Source organism: Macaca mulatta, chromosome 3 (assembly GCF_049350105.2).
Source record: "Macaca mulatta isolate MMU2019108-1 chromosome 3, T2T-MMU8v2.0, whole genome shotgun sequence".
In the NCBI taxonomy this organism is placed as follows: Eukaryota; Metazoa; Chordata; class Mammalia; order Primates; family Cercopithecidae; genus Macaca; species Macaca mulatta.
The window spans coordinates 72,892,766-72,900,164 of NC_133408.1; positions in this window are offsets into that span (position 1 = coordinate 72,892,766).

Here is a 7,399-nt window from a genome sequence, read left to right on the forward strand (position 1 = left end):
GGAGAAGAGCCTCAAATCAGCTGCATTCTGGCTGAGTCTAGATTCCCTCTGCCCAGTCCCACAGCACCTGCCTAGATCCGGATGCCACCTCCACCCTGCCTCAACACCCCCTTTCCTGGTTCCCTCCTCCCACTCCCCAGGAACCCCAGGCTCCCTGCAGGGTAAGGGGGCCAGCTGGACCTCATTCCCCTTCAAGCTGGGTCCACGCTCTGAAGCAGAGATTTGGGGAAGGTGGAGCTTTACAGAAAAGAGAAGGGTGAGGGCTGGTGAGAGGAGATAGGAGAGATGGGAGTGGGGAGTGGGGAGTGGCAAGGAGCAGGGTCAAGGTCAGGGAGGGGATCAGTCGCTTGGTACTTGGTCCAAGCAGGGCTCTAGGAGTCACACTCACAGCAGTGCCTAGGAGGCCTTTGTCTCCTGGGAAGCCCTCAGACCAGGAACATCCTTCCCTTGAATCCCATGATCACCCTAAAAGAAAAGGAGAGGTGAGGAGCCACAGCTATCCGTGCTGCCAAATTAAACAGAGAGATTCCTGGGCCCCCTTACGTCCCTAGCTACCTGTTCCAGACATGCAAGCCGGGGCAGGGGTGTGTGACTGAGAGAAGAGAGCCAGACAGACTTAACTCCAGGGTCTGGGAGCCGTTCCCTCCTGGGGAGAGACCTAGCTGAGGTCCTACCACTTATGGGGGGCCATGAGGGCTGCTCTCCCCTTGGAAACCCTGAGAGGAAAAGGGGAGCATGCAGTGGGTGCTGTGGGGTAGATGCCTGGGCTCCAGGGGAGGAACAGGGTCACATTGAGCCCCGGCCCATGAGTGTGGGCAGCATTAGGACAGGCTGTGTTCTGCCCAGAGAATGTCTCCGTGGTCCTTCCAGACAGCTTTGGAATTTGACGGGCCCCCTGAGAATTGGTGGCCAGGGGTATCCCTCACCACCTCTCCTCTCTGGCCTGGGTGTCCCGCAGCTTGTCATTCCCAGGGTGCCCTGGAAGAAGTCCAGATGTCAGGTGAATTCTGGGCTGGAAGGAGGGCAGGGAAGGACTCAGGGGTGGGTCAGAGCTCAGGTGACAACTCACCAGGGGCCCTTTGGGGTCAGAAAATCCATTGAGACCCTGAGATTCAGGGAGACCCTAGAGACAGAGGTGGATAGAGTCAGGAGAATGGGGCAGGTGCTGGGCAGGGGAACTCAGCTTCCTCCCTGGGGTGAGGAAGGAGCCAGCACACCCAGGCTCCCTCTTCCTAAGAGTGAATTTTCTCCAACTCTAGTGCTGGGATCCGACGTCCCTATGCCTGCAACTCTGACAAGTCATTCAGGGTCACTGTGATCCAGTTGCTGCCCACCTGCTACCCTCAGCTCCATCTGCCCCAGCACCCACTCTTGCTTCACCACGACCAGTTTCCCCACAGGTCTCCGGCCCTTTGCCCACGCAGTGCAGCACCCAACTCCCCTGCATACCCCTTCCTCCTGCTGCTCCAGGGCTCATCCTGCCCAGGCAGCTGTGGGGCAGGAGGTTGGGAACAGTGATTCTGCAGCCCAACCAATGTGGCTCAGCCCCTGCCCTGTCATTTGATGACCCTCTGATGACTTGGCCTGCTTGTGCACCTGCAAAGCCTCACCTGCAAAATAAGACCAGCTACACCCACCTCACAGGATGGAGAGGAGGTCCCGCACAGTGCCTGCATGTGGCAAGTGCAGGAGAAGTCAGCTCTGGAGACCACAGGTCTCGCTGCTGTTGGTGTCTCCCTTCTAGGGGCTGCCGCTGCTCAGTTTGGACGCATGTTCACTCTGCTTGGACCTGTAGCCACTCTGTGCCAAGTCTTCATGACAGTGGCTTTTCCTTGACTTCTATACCCGCCTCAATCCATCGGCAGCCAGGAGGTGCCGTATACAGAGAAAGGAGCATAATGAATACATAGTCATCTTTAACTGACTGGCTGCAGGCACCCCCATGCCCACCCTGACCCCATGTGCCTTCATCCCTAGAGTGCCCAGGCACAGATCCCTCTCTTGTCATCTCCTCGCCTGTGAGTCCAGGGGGCCCAGGGTCTCCAGTCGGTCCAGTGTGTCCCTTTGGCACCCTGGGAGCACTCTGATGCTGCTGCTCCCTGGGGAGCACAGAGGAAGACATCCAAGCCACACCCTTTCTCTGGGGGATCATGGAGGCCATCAAAACCTGATGTTCCCTGTGGAGGAAGCGCAGCCAGGGAGGGAGAGGGTGGGAGAGGTGAGCGTTAGGGTCTGGGGATGAAGTCTGAACCCAGAGGAGAAGCAGTTACCAGAGAGGCTGAGTGGGGCTGGTAGATCCCAGGAGCTATTGTGGGACAGGGAACGCCGAAGTGTATGAATAGTGTTGTCATCCATGGCCAGCGTGATGCAGACTGTGGGATTACAGTCCTGCAGGGATCAGGCCCCCAAGGATGCACAGCACTGGGGAGCCCAGGGCCTCCAGAGAATGAACTGGTGCTTGGGGGCTCCAGAGTGAATCATTAGGACATGAAGTTGGGGCCAGTGTGAAGTCTCCACTCATCCTGATATCCTTCACACCTATGTCACCTATGAATCCCAGACAGTCGTTCTCCCCTGATGGAGGTAAGAGGACCCCCACAGATGGGAGAGGGCTGGGGGTTCTAATGTAGGATTCTGAGAACATGGCTGGAAGGGTGGGCTCAAGAGCTGGAGGGTAGCGTGGGGCAGGCGGGAGTGAGGTGCTGGGAAGCTGGGGACATGGTGCTCACCTCTGCAACCTCATGGCCCTTCAGACTCCAAATTCTATCTCTACCCTGGACTTAGAGGTGAACAGAAGTTGAGTGGTCAGGGGATGGAAGTGGGTTAAAAAGACCAAAATCTTGAGACCCCATCTTGCTTCCCTGAACACAGTCCCTTATCCCCAGCCAGGAGGTCGGTTACCTTGACCCTCGAGGTCCTGGGTATCCTAGAGGACCCTGAGGTTCAGATGGACCCTGGAAGAAAGAGGCATTTATAAAGGGGTCTTAGAGCACTCACTGTGGGGGCTCTGGGGTGGGAGAAATGGAAGTAAAAACGCTAGGTTCTGGGTAGGGCTACAGGGCAGCACAGGAGTGTAGAATGTTGTCACAGCCACGTGAATGATGAGACAAGAAAATCTCAACAACTTTCAGGCTCCAGGGTCTGGGTGGAGACTTTCTCTGGGGGTGAAGGGGTGAAGGGCATGGCAGATTTTGATTGTCCTTTCCAGTGAATCGAATGGAAGATACGTAAAACTACCCAAATGATGAAGCAAAGGGAAGCATTAACAAATCTAGATGCTTGTTTTTTCCTGATTGAAAAACCGTCAGTATTACAGTAAATTTATAGGGAACTTAGTAAGAGTGGAAAGCTTTCCCAGCTTACTGCTCTCAAGGGAACTTTTCTATCTGTGTAAGAAGGATGGATGGGCTTTGGAGCTTCATTTCCTGCTAGTTAACAGGTTTGGGAAGGTTACTTCTTGCTCTGAATAGTAGTGACAAATGTGTGAAAAAGTCATAATAGTGCTGAATGATTCTATTATATTCAAAGGGTTCTTATAGTATGTGACCTAGTACTGAAAATTCCCTCCCTTGCCACTAGTATTTAATAAATTATGTTTTTTTAATAAAAAATAACATTAAAAGCATAAGTAGACCTGTGATTTGTTTAAATTTAGTGGAAGAAAAAATTTAAGACTCTTGTTTTTTAATTGGCTTGGCTAGACTTGCAATGCCCATCTATGGAGTGTTAAAGCTACCACCACTGTTTCGATTATTCATATCTTAGAAGCATCATTAACTAAATCATTATCTCAAAACCTCCCCATGCCTCACTCAATCTTTCTAGTTTTTCATTCATCAATTCTTACACCTGATTGATCAGGAAAGAAAATCTTTTTCTCTATCCTTTTAGGTTCATTCTGTGGGGGACTGTAGATTAAAATGACAAAAGACAAATTAATGTAAGAATTCAGCTCTCTAATTGTTTAAAGTTTGAGGCTTATACAGTATACCTAACTTAGTAGAGGAAAGGGAGGGGGAAGAAATTTGTCCTAAGAGAGGAGCAAATAGGTTTCTTTTTTTTTTTTTTTTGATACGGAGTCTTGCTCTGTCACCCAGGCTGAAGTGCAGTGGCGTGATCTTGGCCCACTGTAACCTTCACCTCTTGGGTTCAAGCGATTCTCCTGCCTCAGCCTCCAAAGTACCTGGGATTACAGGCACGTGCCACCACGCCCGGCTAATTTTTGTATTTTTTAGTGGAGAAGGGATTTCACCATGTTGCCCAGGCTAGCCTTGAACTTCTGACCTCAAATGATCTGCCTGTGTCAGCCTCCCAAATTGCTGGGATTATAGGTGTGAGCCACCGGACCTGACTGCAAATAGATTTCTTTAGGGAAGAAGAATAAGTGGATTTTTAGGAGAATAAAAAGAAGATACAAAATTTCATAATAATATATGTCGATGCAAGTGCAGTGTTCTTTCCCTCTTCTTCATGGCCATGAAACTATACCAGAGAGGGGATTTATAACAGGTGTATTCTTTCTTTTCTTTCTGGGAGTAGACCTGCCAAAAGAGAATTTATGGCAGCCTCATTTCTCAGCAGTTGCTGCTTTTAATCACATAAGGGAAGCTCTGAGGCTTCTTTCTGCATCTCTTGAAATTGGAAATAATGCTTGGCTGGTTCCTTCCACTGCCCCATCCTCCCGCCCCAGCCTCCATACACACACACAAACATACACACACACACACTTTAAAAAAGTTATTTCAGATGATCCTCACAAATCCTGTCCAGACAGGCATTACTTATTAAACAATTTTTTTTAGGCCAGGCGCTGTGGCTCACGCCTTTAATCCCAGCAGTTTGGAGGCTGAGGCAGGCGGATTGCCCCAGGTCAAGAGTTTGACACCAGCCTGGCCAACATGGTGAAACCCATCTCTACTAAAAATACAAAAAAATTAGCCGGGCGTGGCGGTGGGCACCTGTAATCCCAGCTACTCAGGAGGCTGAGGCAGGAGAATTGCTTGAACCCAGGAGGCAGAGGTTACAGTGAGCAGAAATTGTGCTGCTGCACTCTAGCCTGGGTGACTGAGTGAAACTCTCTTTCAGAAAAATACATACATATATATATATATTTAAAGTAGAGATGGGCCAAGCCCAGTCTCTCTCTTATTTGTTTCATTTGGCAACACACATGCCCCAGGCTCTGGGTCCTTACTCCTCAGGGGCAGCTGAGCAGACCAGGACATGTCCAGTCCTGCCCCAAACAACTCATCAAGAACCTTCTTCTAACCCTAAGTCACACTCTAACAGTTGTTATAGTGAATGTAGCTTTATCTTGTAACTTTTTCAGTGATATCTGATGCCCTTTTTTTTTTGAGACAGAGTCTGGCTCTGTCCCCCAGGCTGGAGTGCAGTGGCCGGATCTCAGCTCACTGCAAGCTCCGCCTCCCGGGTTTTCGCCATTCTCCTGCCTCAGCCTCCCAAGTAGCTGGGACTACAGGCGTCCGCCAGCTCACCCGGCTAGTTTTTTGTATTTTTTAGTAGAGATGGGGTTTCACCGTGTTAGCCAGGATGGTCTCGATCTCCTGACTTCTTGATCCGCCCGTCTCGGCCTCCCAAAGTGCTGGGATTACAGGCTTGAGCCACCGCGCCCGGCCCTGATGCCCTTATAATTTGTGCTTAAGGAAACAGCCTGGCTGGTTAGCCTACGCCCCATCCTCCAACCACGCCAAGCAACCACCACATCATTCAGGACCAGAGAGCACACAGGAGAGGTATCAGACTGAGGGGAAAGCAGAGTCACAGTTCTAATTTTATACTTGGAAAAAAATTTGCACAAATTACAGGAAGTCGAGCTCAGCAAAACAATCTTCTAGGCAGAGATAGAGATGCAGGAGGGAGGTTATGTCAGACACTAGTAGGTTGCTCACAATGCAACAGAACCACAATTTTCACACGAATACATCGTGGACACATGTCAAAGTTCCATTTTAACCCATTAATGAGGGAAAACAGTGGGATGACAAAGGTGCTTCAAAGGAGAACGCAGGCAACTGACCTACACACGCAGTCAAAAGCGGGGAGAAAAGAGAAAGGAAACGCTGGGAATGAAGTGGCTAAATCAGATAGGAAGCTGGTTATGATTCTTACCCCAAGCCGGGGTGATTTGCCTTACACACACACACACACCACACGCATTTTAATGGAGATAGGGTCTTGCTATGTTGCCCAGGCTGGTGTTGGCGGACTCCCGAGCAATTCTCACACCTCAGCTTCCCAGACTGCTGGGATGATAGGCAAGAGCTACTCTGCCCGGTCCATTTGCATTTTTACAGGACTAAATCACTTCTATCGCCACTGGAAAAACATTTGTCTTGCTAACACACAAGCTTTCAGCTTAGTTTTCTACAAGTTAACTTTTCCATTAAAAAGAGTTGTAAAATGTTCTCATTGTAAACAGTAAATCAAAACTACTAGAGTTCAATGGCCTTTGGCAGGCTTGTCAGACAGGTGCCTTAGCATGACTGAAGGCCATCATAGGCATCGTTTCTGGCTCTGACAGGTATAGTCAGGTGGTGCATGCTCTATATTAATCAAATGAGGCTTTGAAAGCTGGGAAAGAGTTGGGGACTTGCCTCGGGTGACATCTGTTTGTGTGACCCCCTCCTTCCACCTCCTGTGCTGCGCAGTTCATATCCTTTATGCCCCTCTATGATGCACCCACCTCCTGGTCTCCGCACTCAGCATTCTGCATCAGGTGGTTTAAGCGACTCTCCCTCCCTCTAAGCTACGGGAGCAGTTTTCTTGTTCTCCTGTCAAACTGCAGCTCAGGATCTGGTACATCTCACAAGTTCAATAGTGTTCCTTGAATAACCTCATGAATGAGGTGGGATCTGAGCTGTGTTGTGAAAATAGTGTCTGCGAGGACATGGAGGTGGGGTCAGCAGAGGCGAGGACAGCGCGAGCTCGGCACAGTTCTCTGCTGCGGGAGGGTGGCCTGCAAGGCGGGGCCGGTTGCAGTCAAGTTCATGTAGGGTCAGCACAGGACACTGGCATAAAAAATAGCCACATCCAAGGGAGCAGTGAGGTGTGGGGACCATCTATTTAGGTGGTCCTTCCCACCCCCAGGCCGGCCTTCCCATCACGCGTGGGTGTGGGGGCACTGCCCCCGCGGCGCGCAGGAACAGCGGGAGAGCCAGGAGCGCAGCGGCTTCGGGATGCCAGACTGAGCAGTGGGTTCGTCTGCGGCCACCTTTCAGGGAACAAGCTTCCACTCGCGGAGACTCTGCTTCTTTTAAAAGCCTTCCTGGGTGTAGTCAAGGGCGACAGGACGACCTCCCTCGAGGAGGGAGAGCCTGGCAGTCCCCCTCCCATTCGCCGGGCGGTGCAGCGCCTCCTCCCTCCCCGGGCGCGCGCACTT